Consider the following 19529-nt stretch of genomic DNA (forward strand, 5'->3'; position numbering starts at 1 on the left):
GGTTTGTAAAAAACCGTAATACTAGTGCTGTATGTAAGTGATCGGTGAGAATAATGTGAAAGTTAGCACTGCACCCCTGTTACTGCAAAACTTGTAATCTAGGTGTAATTTTGTGATTGTTTGGATAGCAGCAATAAAAAAGGAGAATGATGGCAGTGTATTTTTTAGTTTGTTACATTATATTTGAATTTAATTGGCTCATTTTGTTTTACTTTTCATGCATTATTTTTTTGCTTCTTTTTGAAGTTCAATAAAGAAATAAATGCAACATTCAAAAACTATTTTATTTGATTTGATGCAGACAATAGACTAACACAAAATATATATTTCCATTGCATATTTCTTCTTCCAGAATCTGAAACAGGCACGTCTCTGCTATCCCAGCATGGTCAGGTTTTGTTTCAACTAATTATACAGTTCCTCAACTATTAAATAACAAAAGCAGAGATATACCATGTTGCATTCCCATATCATGCTGTGCAATCATCTCATGCTGCTTAACTATACAAACACATAGTATATTCAGAAAATAACATTAAAATTGTATAAATTATTTACAGTGCTGAAAAATATATGAGTCATTGACTTCTACCTGGTAGAAAATGAACAATCCTGTCCCACTAATTTGTAAAGCTTTTTAACTACTTGTCTGCCATATTGTACAAGGAACTATTAGCACACTTTTATTTTCAATCAATATTTCAATATTTCAAGAGTAAGCATTATTTTTGCATTAATATTTTTACAGGCTCTGTTGGAAAGTGAATAATTCAGAAGAGCAATGTGATTGATGCCAATAAAGGAATAAAATAAAGTTGAATGCATGCTATACGTGAAGCATGAAGAAACAACAGGAAAAAGAGGGAACAGTTCCAGAAAATTACGCTGAAAAGAAAATTCAAAACAATTTAACAAAGTTAACCCAAAACCCTCTGTTGCATTGCATTGCTAATCTTGTACTAATTATGTTGACACCAAATTTTATTTAAAGGGACAGCCTACATGAAAATTGTTTAAAAATACAGATAATCCCAGTTTTTTTTAACCAACACTGCTTTATTTTTATATATATATATATATATATATATATATATATATATATATATATATATATATATATATATATATATATATATATATATATATATATATAACAATATAGTATTTTAGCCATTTATTGTTGGTTCTTGTAAACCTATTCTCATTCACCATGGGAGTGAGAATAATGTTATCTATATGGTACACAAGAACTAGAACTTCCTGGCTGTAGAACAATATTGTAAAAAGCTAAATAAAAAACACTGAGATTAAGGGCAGTCTGCAGGGGCTAAGAAACAGATAGTATATTAATAAACCAATTATCATTATTATTATTATTATTGGTTATTTGTAGAGCGCCAACAGATTCCTCAGCGCTAAAGACATGGGTCTAATATGCAAGGTGACAGTTAAGGGAGACAACGGAATAGAGGGCCCTGCCAAGAGTTTCCCTGTTGTAAATCATCTCACATGAAGGTGATCTACAAAGCAGCTAGTCTTGAGGGCTTACATGCTAAGGGGGTTCAGGGGGATGACTAAAGGAGGAGAGGGACTAAGATAGGAAAATGTAAGTGTATATTATATGCATTCCTAAACAGTAGAGTATTTAAGGAGCACTTGAAAGTTGGAATATACACCATATACCAGTAATTAATATACCATTGTTGGTAACGCAACCTGGGGAATAGGTAGTAAAGACGTTATCTATCTTTACAGTAAATCTTTTCAGTAAATGAGATCACACACATCTAATTCAAGTCAACGTCCTTGGAAAAAAGTATTTTCTGTAATTTTAGAAAAAAAATCTTATTTCGAAATCACTTACCCAGAAGTTTAATTAATGTGTGTATGTGCGTGTATGTGTGTGCCTTTGTGTTTGTGTATGTATATGTGTGTGTTTGTGTGTATGTATGTGTGTGTGTGTATGTATTTGTGTGTGTGTTTATGTATGTATGTGTGTATGTGTGAGCCTTTGTGTTTGTGTATGTATGTGTGTGTGTTTGTGTGTGTGTGTGTCTATGTATTTGTGTGTGTGTTTATGTATGTATGTGTGTGTGTGTGATCCTTTGTGTTTGTATGTGTGTGTGTTTGTGTATATATGTGTGTGTGTGTGAATGTATTTGTGTGTGTGTTTATGTATGTATGTATGTGTGTGTTTATGTATGTGTGTGTGTGTGTATGTATGTGAGTGTATGTATGTGTGTGTGTGTATGTGTGTGTGTGTGTATGTATCTGTGTGTGTGTTTGTGTATGTATGTTTGTGTGTGTGTATGTATGTACGTGTAAGTGTGTGTGTGTTTGTGTATGTATGTGTGTGCCTTTGTGTGTGTGTATGTGTACCCCTGTGTGTGTGGTTGTGGGAGTGTGTTTAAAATAAGGCAACTACCAACAGGCTTTCTTCAATCAGGTATGTTAAAAATGAGGCCAACATAACATTATACAATATAGCTTAGCATTTATTCTGAACACATAGTACAGAATAGCTTAACAGTACATTTATTTTCTAATATATCTATGTTCACTCAAATAAAAATAATTAAAGGGACAGTCTACACCATAATTTTCATTGATTTAAAAGATAGACAATCCCTTTATTACCCATTCCCTATTTTTGCATAACCAACACAGTTATATAAATACGCTTTTTACCTCTGTGATTATCTTGTATCTAAGCCTCTGCAAACGGCCCACTTATTTCAGTTCTTTTGACAGACTTGCATTTTAGCAAATCAGTGCTGGCTCTTAGGAACTTCACGTGCGTGAGCTCAATGTTATCTATATAAAGCACATCAACTAACAACCTCTAGTGGTGAAAAACTGTCAAAATGCCCTGAGAGAAGAGGTGGCTTTCAAGGGCTTGGAAATTAGCATATGAACCTCCTAGGTTTAGCTTTCAACTAAGAATACCAAGAAAAAAAAGCAAAATTGGTGCTAAAAGTAAATTGGAAATTTTTTTAAAATTACATGCCCTGGGGGCATGTCCAAGCAGAGACCAAGTATGGCCGCTATTTCAGGAGCTCTGAGGGAGCATTAAACTATTTACCTTATATTTCTAGCTTACGGCAACTCTCTTAGGAAATGCTTGGAGAATTGAACTCACTAAACATTGCTGATCCCATAACTACTAAGCTTGCCGTATTTGTGACGTCAGAGAACCGAGTGAGACCATCGAGACCGGTAGCGAAGGCTTCATTTTCTTCAATCCTACCAACTTCCCGTAACTGGGGTTTACAGAATAGATAAACCTACCACCACTCTACATCGACTAGATCATGGTAGACACTAACAGTCTCATACAAAAATTATTGGCAGAACTAGATCAGATGTGCAGGAATTTTGAAAACCGTATACGCATAGTACATTATGCACATGTGGAAGACGACATGCTGAAACAAGAAGTAGACCCTACCGCAGAACCAGTTGATCGATATTGGAGGCATTTGGGTCCACTTAAAGAAGATAAAGAATCAGACTACAATTTTGCGCACATCCGTGAGAGTCCAGCACCCCTTATCCCTGTAAGGGGCGATATGGCCGGCACCTCCCAGGGTGATGGAGTTATATCAAACTTGGATGCCACCTAAACACGACATAGGTTAAATGGATAATACTCTGATGGGACCAGCTGAGAATATTTTTTTTCTTTTGTTTTTTATTATTTAGTACTTTGCTATATTTTTCCAATAAAGTTGGTTCTTACAGCTGATGCCAGCACCCCCAAAACTATTGCATAGTGTTTATCTAGAGTACTGTACTGTGAACTTCTTACTAAATTCCTAGTAGGAGGACATTCCTTATTACAAGAAAGCTACAGACTAGCATATCCTCATGAAAGTTGAACGCTCTAGTATCATTGCTCAGCTTGATAGCGCTGTGTTCCTGCAGAACCTGTGTTTCATTAACCATATGAGACAAGCAACACTATGATCATACTGCAACATAAATTGACAGGGACCTGTACGTTATATAGTTAATGTGATAGCTTGTAATCATTAGATGTACCACTTAGTACATCAGAATAAGATAGCCTGACAGCTCACTCTTGGCTCCTATAATTACATCCATCTATCTATATAAGTGTATATACTTTTGTATACCCCCAACACGATTATACATCTCACAACAAATAGATAATTAAGTTCCATTGTTCATCTTGACACATGTATTTTACACTTCACTAGTACGTCTACGTTTAATATTACCCACTCTAGATATTTAGCTTTAACGACACACGTATATTACACTGCGTGAGTATCTCTGTGTTTTATATTACCGCCTCTAGATATTTAGCTCTCATGGCACATGTATATTACACTGCACTAGTATGTCTGTTTTTTATATTACCTCCTCTAGATATTACGCTCTTCTGGCACATATATATAACACTGCACTAGTATGTCTATGCTTTATATTACCTCTTCTAGATATTAAGCTCTTCTGGCACATATGTATCACACTGCGCTAGTATGTCTGTTTTATATTTAGCTCTTATGGCACATATACTGTATTTCACACCGCACTAATATGTCTATGCTTTATATTACCTCTTCTAGATATTTAGCTCTTATGGCACATATACTGTATATCACACCGCACTAATATGTCTATGCTTTATATTACCTCTTCTAGATATTTAGCTCTTATGGCACATATACTGTATATCACACCGCACTAATATGTCTATGCTTTATATTACCTCTTCTAGATATTTAGCTCTTATGGCATATGTACTGATGCTTTTACAGCTCATTATATATATATTTATTCTACTCTGCAGCATTGCAATCTCCTATTGAGCCATATTAGCTGACTTTAAAGGTGTTAGATAACAATCAGTGCAGATAGTACCTATTGCTACATAATAGTGCACTATTTCCCTTTGGGAGAATGTTATAGCAATACCATAAAGAACAAATGTCAGCATTTTTCTACTTATAAGATAATTGATTTCTATGTTTATATATAGCCAACCATTATCTCAGTAGTTTATTATTGTCTGGTCATGAGCTGTCTGTATCATTGCTCATATGTATATTTACTGAAAGTTTATCATTACCCAGTTCTTGAGCAATGTATACTACCTACTATATATTTGACTTTGTCATTTTAGTAACTAATCTTCCATCAATCTTTCCTTGGTCCAAAAGCGGCCAATCCAAATGCTAATCCTCCTCTATTCTGTTTAGAAGTCTGGTAAGGTCCAAGAGTGGCCTTAGATGTTTTAGGAGGAGTGAATTACAGAAACTATTGTAAAATAGAGGTTCAAGAAGTCATCTTGCTGTTATACACTATATTTTCACTAAGGTTTAGACTGTTATTTATTGTTAACCCGACATGCCCCCCTCCCCCCCTTTTTAACTCAGAGAGGCTTTTGCCGGTTGACTACTCCACCAACAACCACTACTAAGGCACAAAAGTGGCCATACAAATGCCAATTTCCCTCGCCATTCCTCACTAGACTTTTCAGGTCCAAAAATGACCCCCCCCCCCCAGTAAAGTAGGGGATCTTAACTAGTATATAAAAAATGAGGTTTCATTTTTAGATATTTATATTATATAACCATTATCATATACTACCACTTATTATACATACGTATACTGTAACATTAGCTCATGATATATATTATTTATTTTTGAAGTCCAAAAGTGACCGTATTTATCATTTTAGTTCCTTTCTCAATAATTTCTCTCTCATCAGGTATAGAAGTGACCTGGCTAGTAGTTAGTGGGACTCAAAAATAATTAAAAAGAAGCTCAAACTCCTTATGTTCAGTATAACTACTATTGTTCTGACTATTACTTTCTTGTATTGTAATTATTTGCATGTAACAGACACTCATATGGGTGGTAGTTTTCTTACATTGTTTTAAATGAAATTGCAGTATCATATCTGTACATGGATGTTTGTTAAGTTTTTACTGTTGTTGTTTCCGATAACCTCAATATAAAAAAAAAATATTTAAATTGTTTTTTACATGCCCTATCTGAATCACGAAAGTTTATTTTGGACTAGACTGTCCCTTTAAGTAAACACTTTAGTGAAACTAAAAAAACAATGATACAAACAAATTTGCAACCAAAAAAAAAAATGTTGTGAAAGCTTTTTGCTCAAATGGACTTTGGTTATACACTTCAAAATTTGCAGAAACGTCTACTTTTGATGTTATCAGTAGCTGTTCTCTGTGTATTTCCAAAACTCAGGAACACCTCTTTGTATTTCAAAAATAATTAAACAAGGTACTTATTCTAATACTTAATAAGAGAAACCAGTGAAACCTCTATGTGCCATTGTCTTGCCATTGTCTTACATGATACAGAGACACAATCACTCTAAGACAAATACTAGAGTTCTGACATAAACACTCTGAGCCAAATGTACTAAACTCAGTGCGGACAAGGTTCTCAAATTGAGACCCAGTCTACATGGCTTTGCTGTGTATGGGCAGCGGACACTGTTCGTCTACTGCCAGTATGTACCAATATACCCTCAAGATAGTGTGTAATTCCGCCCCCTTCCCTTGCGCAATAAAAGTGCCTGTCAATTACGTGTCGGGGATGATATCTCTTTGTCAACTCAGTAGTCGTGGAGATTGTAAGAAGCAGGGGTATAATGAGTGCTGCTTATTACATTGAGCAAAGCAGGCTTGCATGTGTGAACCTGCCTTGCAAGGGTTTTAAATCAGCTATATATATATATATGAAAACAAAGCGTTGTGAGTTTGGTGCAGGGGAGACCTCAAGGACTAAATTTGCTTAATGCTGCCCAAATCTATCTATCAAAATAGGAGTCTCCCAAAATACTCCTGATTTGATACAGTCGAAAATGCTAAAACAAGAGAATGTAATAAAGGGTGCAGTAAGCTATTTGAAAGTGTCACCTATATGTCCCCTGAAAAATATATAATAGTATATTGTAGTAATACTACCACAAATAGCCGTAATCAGAAATATATCTAAAAAGCCTAATCAATATGATATCAATAAATAAAAAAATTTATAAAATACAATTAATAGTGTTGGAATACATACAGTATTGTTGTTATAAAATACAATCTGTAGAGATAAAATACATACAATGTTTTTTTGTTTTTTTACAGGATACACTAGTCTGCTGCTCTATAACCTTATGAACGTTGTTTTTGACTGTATATCCGATTCTGTGGCAAGTGAGAAATCACTAATCTGGATGTTGGTTTGCCTTTTCACTGAGCATACATTTATACGTTTTTTTTTTATTACCTCATATGACATTGAGGTCTTTTAATGTGAGCACTTGAATTTACAATAAATATATCTGTTTGACACTTACAAACAGTGTTGCACTATTATTTTTTTATTTCTGTCTTACATGTTAAATGCCATATGAACGGAGACTACAGCTAGTTTCTACCTCTATGATCTACACCCTTGAATGCTTTGGAAAGATTCTCCCTACACTGCGCAACACTAACCTCATATTGATTGGGGGTAAGGAGTGTAAGTAGATACCCTACGGGGTTACGCTTTTCCTGGCTCTTTGGACTATTTTGTGTACCCATCTATATACCATACATATAGTCTTCTTTGTGCATCAAGCTTAATCTAAATCATTGAACCTACTGCATTTATTGTATTTTATAGTCTATATATATATATATATCATTTTATGCATTTTTTCTCTGATTGTATTTTATAACAACAATACTGTATGTATTCTAACACTATTAATTGTATTTTATAAAAATTGTTATTTATTGATATCATATTGATTAGGCGTTTTAGATATATTTTTGATTACGGCTATTTATGGTAGTATTACTACTATATACTATTATATTTTTTTCAGGTGACTTATAGGTGACACTTCCAGGTAGCTTAGTGCGCCCTTTAGTTCTATCACATTCTCTTTTTTTAGTATATATATATATATATATACAACACACAGAGAAAACCCAGCCCTCACTTACAAGCTCACAGTTATGATTTAAAAGCAAAAATGGAAAGGTTAGTCACCGCATCTGGCCAAATGGGACAAGCTCAGGTACCACGTCAAGGTCCTTTCCAATACCTGAGACCTTAACACAGCCACACAATGCAAGCTCTCAAATCCAAACAAACTGGTAACATGGGGGGGGGTGCACAGGCATATGTAATCACCCAGAAATATACAAAACACTGAAGGGGACTGCACTCCAAGACCGGACCGGGTACACATCCCATGACCCCCCAGCAACATGCTCAGCCCTGGGTACTCAGTGGCACTCACAAAAAGCTGTGCTGTCACAGGCAGTTAACCCCAGACAGGAGTGGGTGCAAGAACCATAGGGGAATTACAAAACAAATGTCCCTTTAAGAATGACCACCTAGGGCTCTATTTATCATTCATTTTAGAATTACGACTTTCAATTCTCCTATGAGCTTGCCGCATCTCGCCCTTGCAAAGGCGCACATGTGCGCCAATATTTATCATTAAACCGGTAGTATTTTAACGCTGATTTCCATTGTCGAGATGCGGCGGATTATTGATAAATCTCGTCGCAATTTTTTAGAATGCGCCTTATTTATCATTAAAACAGCTTTCAATGTCGATTATTTCGAGCCAATAATGTTAATATCAATATTATTTTTTTTATCCTTTGTTTTTTAATAACTAATATATTAATACTTTTCTAAATTGTTTAATCCATTTGAATATAATCTGCCTTGCATTAAATCCTCAATATTTAATTGACAGCATTACATCCTCAATATTTAATTGACATATATTCATTTTGTTTTTAAAATATTGATTTGTAATATATATATATATATATATATATATATATATATATATATATGCATGTATATGTTTTTAGCTCATAGCTGACATGATGCAAGCCCCCTTGGCATGACCCACATGACTATTGCAAAAGTGTTTCTAGGGACAGTAAATTATTGCCATTGGACCTTTATTAATATGAATAAAATTTAAAATTTCTTTTCTCATGAAATGTCTTTTTGTGAATAATCTTATTTTAAACTTTGGTTCATATGCTAATTTCATGGCTGCCTCTTATCACAGGCTTTTGAAATATCTTTTCAAAAGAGTTTGAAATTACACGTTTGCCATATAGATAACACTGTGTTCAGGCACTGGGGTTACTACACAATGCTAATGCAAGAGAATAGATAAGAATCAGTCATAGTCATGTCATCAGGGGGCTGGAAGAAGTCCAAGGTAACCACAGAGTTAAAAAAAAGTGTATTGATATAACTGTGTTGGTTATGCTAAACAGTGAACTCACTAATAAAGTGAATATCAATCTTTTGAAAACAATAGCAATTCTATGGTAGACTGTCCCTTATTCAATCTCATACATTGTTATATTGATGTCAGTGTTATGTTTATAATAATTTATCGGGACACCAATACACATTTAAACATAAATATTTATTTTTTCTCACAAAAAAAAAAAGTTTTTTTGTCACATTATGAAAAATAAAAATGTATTGTTACATTTTTTCTATTTTAAGGCGCATTTCATGCAAACTTAAATAGTTTTCTTTAAGTCCTTTTTGGATTTCTTTAATACCTCTAATAACTGTTTCTTGTTAATTAATATGTTTTGATCTTCAGGTACTGTATAAAATAAAGAATAAGGTTATTCTTATGTATATTAAAATCCATATACAAACACCTGTCTGATATACTCACCCCAGTCATAATTTATGGTATCAGAGGAATCATTTGAACTATTTTCCTCATGGACCTCTCTGTCCACCTCTTCTTCTTGCATCACTGTTTAAAATGAAATTTTATATTTTACTCCCCTTGTGTATCTTAAAAATAATTCAGTATCCTTGATTTTTTTTATCTCTCTCCCTCCCTCCCTCCCAATCTCTCTCTCTCTCTCTCTCTCTCTCTCTCTCTCTCTCTCTCTCTCTATATATATATATATATATATATATATATATATATATATATATATATATATATATATATAGATAGATAGATAGATAGATAGATAGATAGAGAGAGATATATAGAAATATATTTTTATCTAGATATATAAATATAAAACTGTAATATTTCTCTCTCTTTCTCTCTCTCTCTCTCTCTCTCTCTCTCTCTCTCTCTCTCTCTCTCTCTCTCTCTCTCTCTCTATATATATATATATATATATATATATATATATATATATATATATAATTATTATATTTTTTTTAACATTTAATCCAAATTAATCTTTAAGTACAATATTCGTTTTTTAATAGAATTATTTTTCTATATTATTAATTACTTCTAAATCTTCTTCCTGCACAAGCACTTGTCCTATTTCATAATCTTGTGCCACTTCTTCTCTCTCCTCATTACTAATATTTCCCTCTCCATCTTGATGTAATTCTCCACCTGAATTTCTGCTTCATCTAAATGTATACCAAAAAAAAAGTTTACAGTTAATTTTAATTATATTTTTATTATAAATGCAATAACAAGTAATAAAATTATGTTAACCTTCCAAATTTGGATTCTGAAGTTCTTCTTCCTCATTTGAATTATTTTCAATAATAGGCCTTGCCCTACGTTGTTGCCTTCTTATTACTTAAACACAAAAAAGGTTCATTTTAGTTTAAACATTGTATCGATCTATATATAATTCAATTATTACAATTTATAAATACCTGTGTTATCATTCCCCTCCCTGTCCATAAACACTCTTGGCAAGGGGTCAGATTCTCCACCAGAACTAGAGGATTTTTCATCAATTGCACAGAGATATCTGGGTGCTCTACGGTTTTTAACTATTTCAAAATGTAAACAAATAAGTTGCACTTTTTAGATTATATAATGTAAAATCATATGTAATACACAATTTTATAGAAAAGAGAAATTATTATTTTGTACATATGTTTTTTAAACAGACCATATTTCCAATATTAGAAATAGATTAGATAATCTTGCAAAAATTTTATTTTATTTTATCTAATCGCCTTCAAATATTTAGATTATAGGATGTGCACAACATACTTTCACAGACATAATTCTTTTTTTTTTACAAACATCAAAACAAAGTTGGCTTATAATTCAGTATAAATAGATAAAAGAAAGAATCAGACATATTTAAAAACCTTGTTATTCTTCAAGGGAGACAGTGTCTACTGTTGAATCCAAACAATTACATCACTATCTCTTTTTAAACTTTTAAAGTTGATAACCAAAACAATGTAAGTTAATTAACTTTAGAAACAACACTCAAGATAACTGTGAAAGTAAAATTCTATTAAAATGTGTTAGCCAATCACAATAGACCAATGTGCAGCCATCAATCACCAGACTCTGAGCATATCTAGAAATGCGTTTCTGTAAGTGATTTCAAGAGATACAATAAAATTATATAACACAAGTAAATTTGATAGTTTTAGAAAATAAATGTTTTTTCCAATGCACATGTTATGAAATTGTTACAACTACAAATGTAATACATACATTTCTGTGTAACATACATTATAAAAAATAATTCTGGAATATGTCAAAGTCTTACATTTGCGCAGGTAACACCGGATAAGTGTCCTCAATTTAGATTGTCTCCAGTACAAATCATTGTAGCATTTAAGGCATTGCTTTCTCGTTCTCCTCTGTCCAGATATACGCCTCACTCTTCTTATCATTTCACAGAGAATATTATTTCTCCTATCCTGGTCCAAGGTGTAAATTCCCCTTCTTTTTTTAGGAAAATATTTTTCCATTGTATATGAAATTATCAATAGTTCACCAATCGAGAATTTTCTAGATCTTGCCATCTTGCTGTGCTGATTTCTATTTCTAGGGTGTACCCAAGTAAGGGAACTAATTTCTATATAAAAATGTGCAATTATGCGCAATAAAATAATGCAATATTTTAAATTAATATTGATATCGATTTTTGTTTTTATAAGTTTCAATGTATGTTTCAATATGTATTATAAACTATTTGTAACTTTAATTTACATCATAAGCTTTATAATCTTTATTGTATCAATTGTCTCTACTAGTGTCTATGCAAACAGTAACTTTTTACGCTATTGCAACAAATGTATTATTTTATGTTAGTATCCAGCAAATATAACAATTGTTACTTTTACAGACAAAGCTAACATGTAATAAGAATTTATATAAATATTTATTCAAATTACAATATTTACACATAACCGAACACATGACCGTAAATCATTCGAAATTTTTTTTATTTTGAAATGCTAATGCGACATAGGGATCTTTCCAGAAAAATAAAGTTCACGCCCTTTTTTCTCAACCTTCATGGAAAAATTCTTTAGATGCGCTTGTAACGTTAAGTTAACTTTTGTTAAATTGTGGATACCATTTTGCGCACTTTAACTACTCAATTTTAAGATGGCATCAGTGCAAGCCGGAAAGACAAAAAGTGGGAGAAGTGTCATGTTCACCCATCTTCAAAATTGTATTTTGGTGGAACAAGTGGTGGAACATTATGAAGAGATCATTGGCTACCAGGCAAGAACTGTTAACCCACAGCAAAAGCTGGCAATATGGACCCAAATTAGCACATCTGTGTCTTCCCAAGGTAGCTTTCCTAAGGATGTAAGGGCATGTCGGAAGAGGGTTAACGACATCAGAAAGAACATAAAAAAAAGGTATGCCAAGCAAAACAATCGGCTAAAGCAACAGGTGGAGGACTAGGATACAGGGCGGAATTCACTGATTTCGAACAAATTCTCTATGCCAGGATGGGTGATGCAGTTGTGGTCGGCCTGGATGTTCCTTCAGACACAATGGACTTTAGAGGTAAATCTTTTTTTTTTCTTTTTTTTTGGTGTTCTTACATTTGTAGGTATATTGTGAATTGATCAATTTTTATTTATATATACAGAACAACATGAGGATGTCTGTGTGGAAGAGGAGGTCAATGCACAGGAGGACCAACCTTTTGTTCATGAAACCACATCTCAGGAACCTCAACCTTCAACTTCTCAAGCAAATAGAGATAGAGAAGAAAGCGCATGTAAGCAATATAAAAAATAAATTATGTGTATATCGTATCGTGAGTTTGTCAGAGGCTGTCAAGCGCTGTAGAGATAGAAAGATGGATAACACAGGAGGGAAGAGAGATAGATTGGAGGGGATAGAGATAGAAGGTGAGAGAGATAGAGATCACAAAAGAGAGGTGTGGGTGATCGAGAGAAAAAGAAAATGGTAGATAGAGAGAGAAAAGAGACTTTGCAGATAGAAAGAGAGACAAGTGTTTGGAGATGGAGATCGCAAAAACATAGGGTTAGAGGGGTGGGTGTTGTAGAGAGCAAAGGGTGTAACTACTGTAATACCAGAAATTGCCCTTTTGAACGGGCATAATGACTAGTTTATTATGGGCTTCTAAAAAGCAATATTAAGCCCAAAATAATAAAATAAAAATATATATTATTAATAATATCATATAAATATAATGAACATTGTAACGGAATTTAATTTGTAATCAATCAAACAATGTTTGTATGGGTATTGAAAATCTTCGATGTTTGTATGGGTATTGAAAATATTCTATTTTGATATACATATTTTTATTAACAAAGATAATTGAATGTACTTTGAGAAATGAATTTAATGATTTCTTTGTTTACCAATATGATGAATTTAAAATAGATAAGATTATAGATCAAAGTAAATAAGGCTGCTGAGAATCTTAATTTTATCAATTTTTCGACATTTATGGTTAATACTTATGGCTCAAAACAAATTTGTTGTTCAATGATTGGAAACCTTTTCAAAGAACTGTTAAGTTATGTAAATTTTGAGTATCAACAATAATGTTTTGATACAAAGAAATTAAATTTTGTTTGTCAATCAACCAAAAAATAATTTACACTAGTTTGACCTCAACGATAATTTACATTTTGTCAGTGCTATAGCATTTTAACGTAACAAACACAATAAATTTAAATTATCAATTTGTGAAAAGTGTTATTGATTTTATGTTTTTGGATTCTATCATTCCTATCAAATTACATGCTGCTTGACGCATAAATACCCTAAAATTGTTATCAATAACAATAATTTTGTAATGAACGAATGTGTACATAGAAATCTCAAAAATTTAAAATATAAGTCAATAATTGTAATTTTGTTAACCCTTTTTTTTTCTCAACAGGTGTTAGAGCATTGCTCCAAACTATGCAAGATAGTTCAATTGCATTATATGATGGTATGTATGGAAATTTTTAATTTTAAAGGTTAGATATGGTTGTTTTTATTTATTTATTGGTTCGCTCCAATTACAGAGCGAACCAATGACATACAGGCACTGACAGATATGTCATCATCATTTAGAAATGAACGAAGTGCTTTTTTTAAGGAACTAATTGAATTACAGAAAGAAAGGAACAATATTCTGAAACGTGATTCCAAAATAAAAAGTGATTACTATAAAAAAAAATTAGAAATTCTGAATCGTAGATCTCAGAATTGATACACATAATCCCAAAAATTCTGTGTATATATTTTTTGGTTTTTCATTTTGTTGTCCTTTACATTTATTTAAGCTTTGTTTGTTTGAAAGTTTGTATTATTTAATATTTATATATAGTTTGGTTTGGTTATATTTTCAATAAAGATATTTATCCCTTAATAAAAGAAAAGATTTTTGATAAATAAGCGAAATTTTTATTTTTTCAAATGGGTGGAGTTAACTTTAATATCACTACACATAAAAAATAGTAAAAGGCTTATGTACAGTTCTTATAAAAGAATTCAAACCCAGGGTGATGACATGAATTCTGAAAAAAAAAGAAAAATAAATATTAGTAATTCAATTTTTTTTTTTTCCATTTTATTGCACGTTTTACACCTTTTCACTTTTGAGTTGGATTCTATGGATAGGTTTGTACTCAATAAAACAGTATCTCCCAACATGCCACCTAAACAGAGGGGAAAAAAAGGCAGTTCTAGTAAAAATGTTTATACTAGTCTAGATACATCCCAAGACAAAAGTATCTGTAATTCTCTCACTAATGACATCTCGAGTTTTGCATCAGAAGTTGCTAAAATCCTAACACCCCAATTTGAATCTATAAAAGTTGAAATTAGGAAAGAGATAGCAAATTTGACCACAGAAGTTAGGCAGTTCTCTATAAGAATGGATGAACTAGAAAATAGAGTATCAGACCTGGAAGATCGTTATTTACAACAAGAACCAGTTTCAATAGCACAGGGCAAGATAATTGCAGCTTTACAATTAAAGATTGAAGATCTCGAAGATCGTTCGAGACGCAATAACTTGAAATTAATATGATTACCTGAAACACCAGAATATGTAGATTTAATGACATTTGTTACTGTCACCTTACCACAGGCCCTGCTTATACCACCTCCAGTCTCCCCATTTTTAGTGGAACGGGCCCATAGAGTTGGATATCTGAGAGAGAACATGGTAAATTCCAAACCCAGACTGGTGATTTTTAAATTTGTTAACTTCCAGGATAAACTTCTGTTTCTTAAATATTACAGGAAGATTAACCCGTTTCTAATTGGCCCTAACAAGGTTTTAATGTTCCAAGATTTTTCTGCAGAAACAATGGCCAAAAGAAAAGAAATGTCTCCCTTCTATCCTAGACTGTTGCAAGCTAATTTTAATGTGAAATTGATCTATCTTGCTAAATTGGTAGCGTTGAAAAATGGTGCCTCATATACTTTAAACAACAGACAAGAGGCAGAAATGTTTTGTAGAGAGCACAATATTGAATGAGAGGCTATTATCCTTTGTTGTAGCACATTATGTGTAGTGTATAAGCAGCATTCGAGAGATGGATTTTGTTTCGAAGTATGACAGGGAATATATGTTTGTTTGTGTGTTGTAGGATTTTCTTTCTCTTTTTTTTTTTTTTTTTTTTTTTTATGTTTTGTTTCTCTCTATCTCCTCATTTGATATATACAGCTCATGATGGTTACACCGGCCATTAATTTTGTCTCCTGGAATGTTGGGGGAATAGCTTCGCCAATCAAAAGAAAAGCAATAATTAAGTATTTAAATACATTTAAGCCTGACATTGTGTTTCTTCAGGAAACTCACTTGAAAGCTATTGAGATTCCAAAACTTAAAACAAAGTGGGTTGGGGAGGTTATCTCCACCACATATGAGGCAAGAAAGAGAGGAGTGGCCATATTGTTGAATAAAACATTGGATTATTGTATTAATAAAACAATGTTAGATCCAGAAGGGCGATTTTTAATTTTAGAATTAACTATTAACAGAGTTCAATATATCCTATGTAATGTATACGGACCCAATACGGTAGATCAGGAATTTTGGAGGAAACTTACGCTAAAGCTACATGATTATATAGGAAAAAATCTAAAAGTTGCCGGTGACTTTAACTTAATTGTAGACTCTACATTGGATAGATCTAGTAAAACAATAATAGCCACGAGAGATAGGAAAGTACGGATCTTACAAAAGTTTATTTTCCAATTAGGGTTAGTAGACATCTGGAGAATTCACAATCCAGATGTCCGATCATATACTTGCATGTCTAAATCCCACCGGTCATTATCCAGAATAGATTATTTTCTTATATCTGAATCTTTACTTAACGTATTTTGGGAAACAAGAATAGATGATATCGTTATATCTGATCACGCCGCCATATCCTTAAAATGTAATTCTAATTTGTTGAGTATTCGTAATAACCATATTTATTTTCCCAAGCACTTAATTAACAATGTTAATTTTCAAAAATGGTTACACAACACATTTACTGAATTTGGTAATAATAATGTAGACTATTACGACAAAATAGAAATATATTGGGAGTCGGCAAAAGCTGTCCTGCGTGGAGAAATTAAATCACACATGTGTTATTTAAAGAAAAAAAGTAACCGTATCAAAATTCAATTAGCTAACCAGGTTAAAAATGCCTATAGAGCCTATATTGCGAATCCAAATAACTTCCGTTGGAGTCTATATATTAAAGCTAAAGTTGCGCGCGACACACAATTAAAACAGGATACTATTCAAGAAGAATTTAGAATTAAAGCTATTTATGGAGGACATGTGGGTAGATCCGCGAAATTTGTATCCAGAATTACCAAAACTATATATAAAAATGCAATACCGGCAATCTGACGGGGTACAGATAGATATACTAACCAAAGTGATATTGAGAAAATATTTTTTGATTATTTCACTAATTTATATAAAGGTGAAAAGTCGAATCTTAGCAATAAGGAGGAATTTTGGAACAAGATCCAGACTCCGCGATTCTCTCATGCGATGATGGACGAAATTAACGCCCCTATTACAGATATTGAGATTGTGTCAGCCATTAAAAACGCAAAATTAAATAAGGCTGCAGGTCCAGACACTTTACCAGCAGAATTTTATAAAATTCTGCAGCCCCAGATTGTACCTGTGTTAAGTAAGTTATTTAATTACTATTATGCTGATTGTACCACATGTTCTCCATACTTCGCTGCAGCTAATATTTCATTGATATTGAAGAAGGTCAGGGATCCAGAGTTGCCCGGTTCGTATAGGCCTATCGCCGTACTAAATACTGATTATAAGCTTTTGACAGCCATATTAGCGAATCGTCTTAAGCCATGTATTGGTGAGGTAATACATGAAAATCAATCAGGTTTTATGCCTGGACGAAACCCAGTGAAAAATACTAGGAAAGCTGTCTTACTTCTGGATATACTCTGGAATAAATACAGATTTTCGAGTCATTTTTCAGCTATTGATAAGGCTATCCTTACAGTTGATGCAGAGAAGGCCTTCGACCAGGTTGCCTGGGATCATCTGTTCTCTTCATTAAGGAAATTCGGGATATTAGGTAATTTTAATAAGTTTATCTGGTTAATTTACAATTCCCCAGCATCTGCAATTATTATCAATAATATGGTCTCGAACCGTTTCTTTTTACAGAGAGGGACCCGACAGGGATGCCCTCTCTCACCGCTATTATTTAACATTTCACTAGAACCTTTAGCAATTTTGCTAAGGAAAGAATTGGAGGGTATCACAATAGTGGATCAGAAAATAACTCTTCTACTATATGCAGATGATTTGATATTATTTCTATCTGATCTACAAAAATCCCTGCCGATATTATAGGAGATTTTTTCTAAACTTGGCTCGTTCTCCGGCTACAGGGTTAATATTCTGAAATCAGAACTTCTTTGGATAGATAATAAGCCAGGACATAGAATTATTCATCCATTTGCCGTAGTCTCACAAATTACTTATTTAGGTCTTAAATTGTCGACTAATCCAGATGAGTGGTATAACTTAAATTTTATACCTATATTAGAGAAGATTAAAAAGAAATTGGAGGATTGGGCCTGTTTGCCTATCTCTTTATCGGCTAGGGTAGCTTTGATTAAGACGCTTCTGTTCCCTAAGTTCTTGTACATTATACAAAATATTCCATTATTAGTACATAAGGCCGATATTATGAGATACAACAAAGCCTGCTCGAAGTTTCTATGGCCAAAATCTAAACCGCGTATTGCCATTCAGCGTCTTATGAATTTAAAATCTGCTGCTGGTCTAGTACTCCCCAACATACAAGCTTATAATATTGTGATACTGGCAAGATTCGCCATAGATTGGATTACTAAAAAAGAGCAAATAACTTGATATAACTGGGAATCTGGTTTGATTTTTCCATTTAACCCTGTAGCCCTCATACATTGCGCTTCCGTCTAGAATTTTTTTTTGAACAGTTTTAGGAATATTATTGTAGCATGGCAGAAATTATGTAATGTGTTAGATCTCCCGGCGCATGTCTCTCAGTTTATACCCATTATAGGTAATCCAAATTTTATCCCCGGAATTTCTAATAAGGTCTTTCAGAATTGGGCAAGAAAAGATTTAAAGCTCGTCGGTCAATTAGTGGATAGAGACGGGTCCCTTACTGTTTTTGCTAAGATAGCTTCAGAGTTTGACTTACCATCATGTGAATTCTTTGCATATCTGCAAGTGAGACATTTCATCAATGAATTGATTCAAAACTATGGCTAGAAATTGGTCTTTGGGGGAACTGAACAATAAAATTAATAGTTATCGGATAGGGTTATATAAAATTGCCCCTTTGTACAATCTATACATACAGTAGGCTTCTGATACACAGATTAAGGATATGGTTACGAAATGGTCTTACAAATTTCCTGATATTCAAGAACAGACTATAATAGATAGTTTTAAAATTACAGAACAGGCCTGGGTATCAACTTACTGGCGTGAGTCACAAATTAAGATTAGTTTACGGAGCTACCTTACTCCAGAAATTATATCCAGGTGGTATAAAACTTCAGTGCACTGTTCTAGATGTAACCTGCCCTATGCAGATCTATTTCATTATATAGAATGTCCCAAAATTATTCAATTTTGGTCTAAAGTTTCATTTTGGATGAACAGGAAGCTTCATCTTGAGCATACAATCAAAACTTTTGAGGTTTTTTTTCTGATAAAGTATCAGGGGGTCCAGAAGAATTTTAAACTTATCAATACAATAATATTAATAGG

The sequence above is a fragment of the Bombina bombina genome, chromosome 1 (genome assembly GCF_027579735.1).
Source record: "Bombina bombina isolate aBomBom1 chromosome 1, aBomBom1.pri, whole genome shotgun sequence".
In the NCBI taxonomy this organism is placed as follows: domain Eukaryota; kingdom Metazoa; phylum Chordata; class Amphibia; order Anura; family Bombinatoridae; genus Bombina; species Bombina bombina.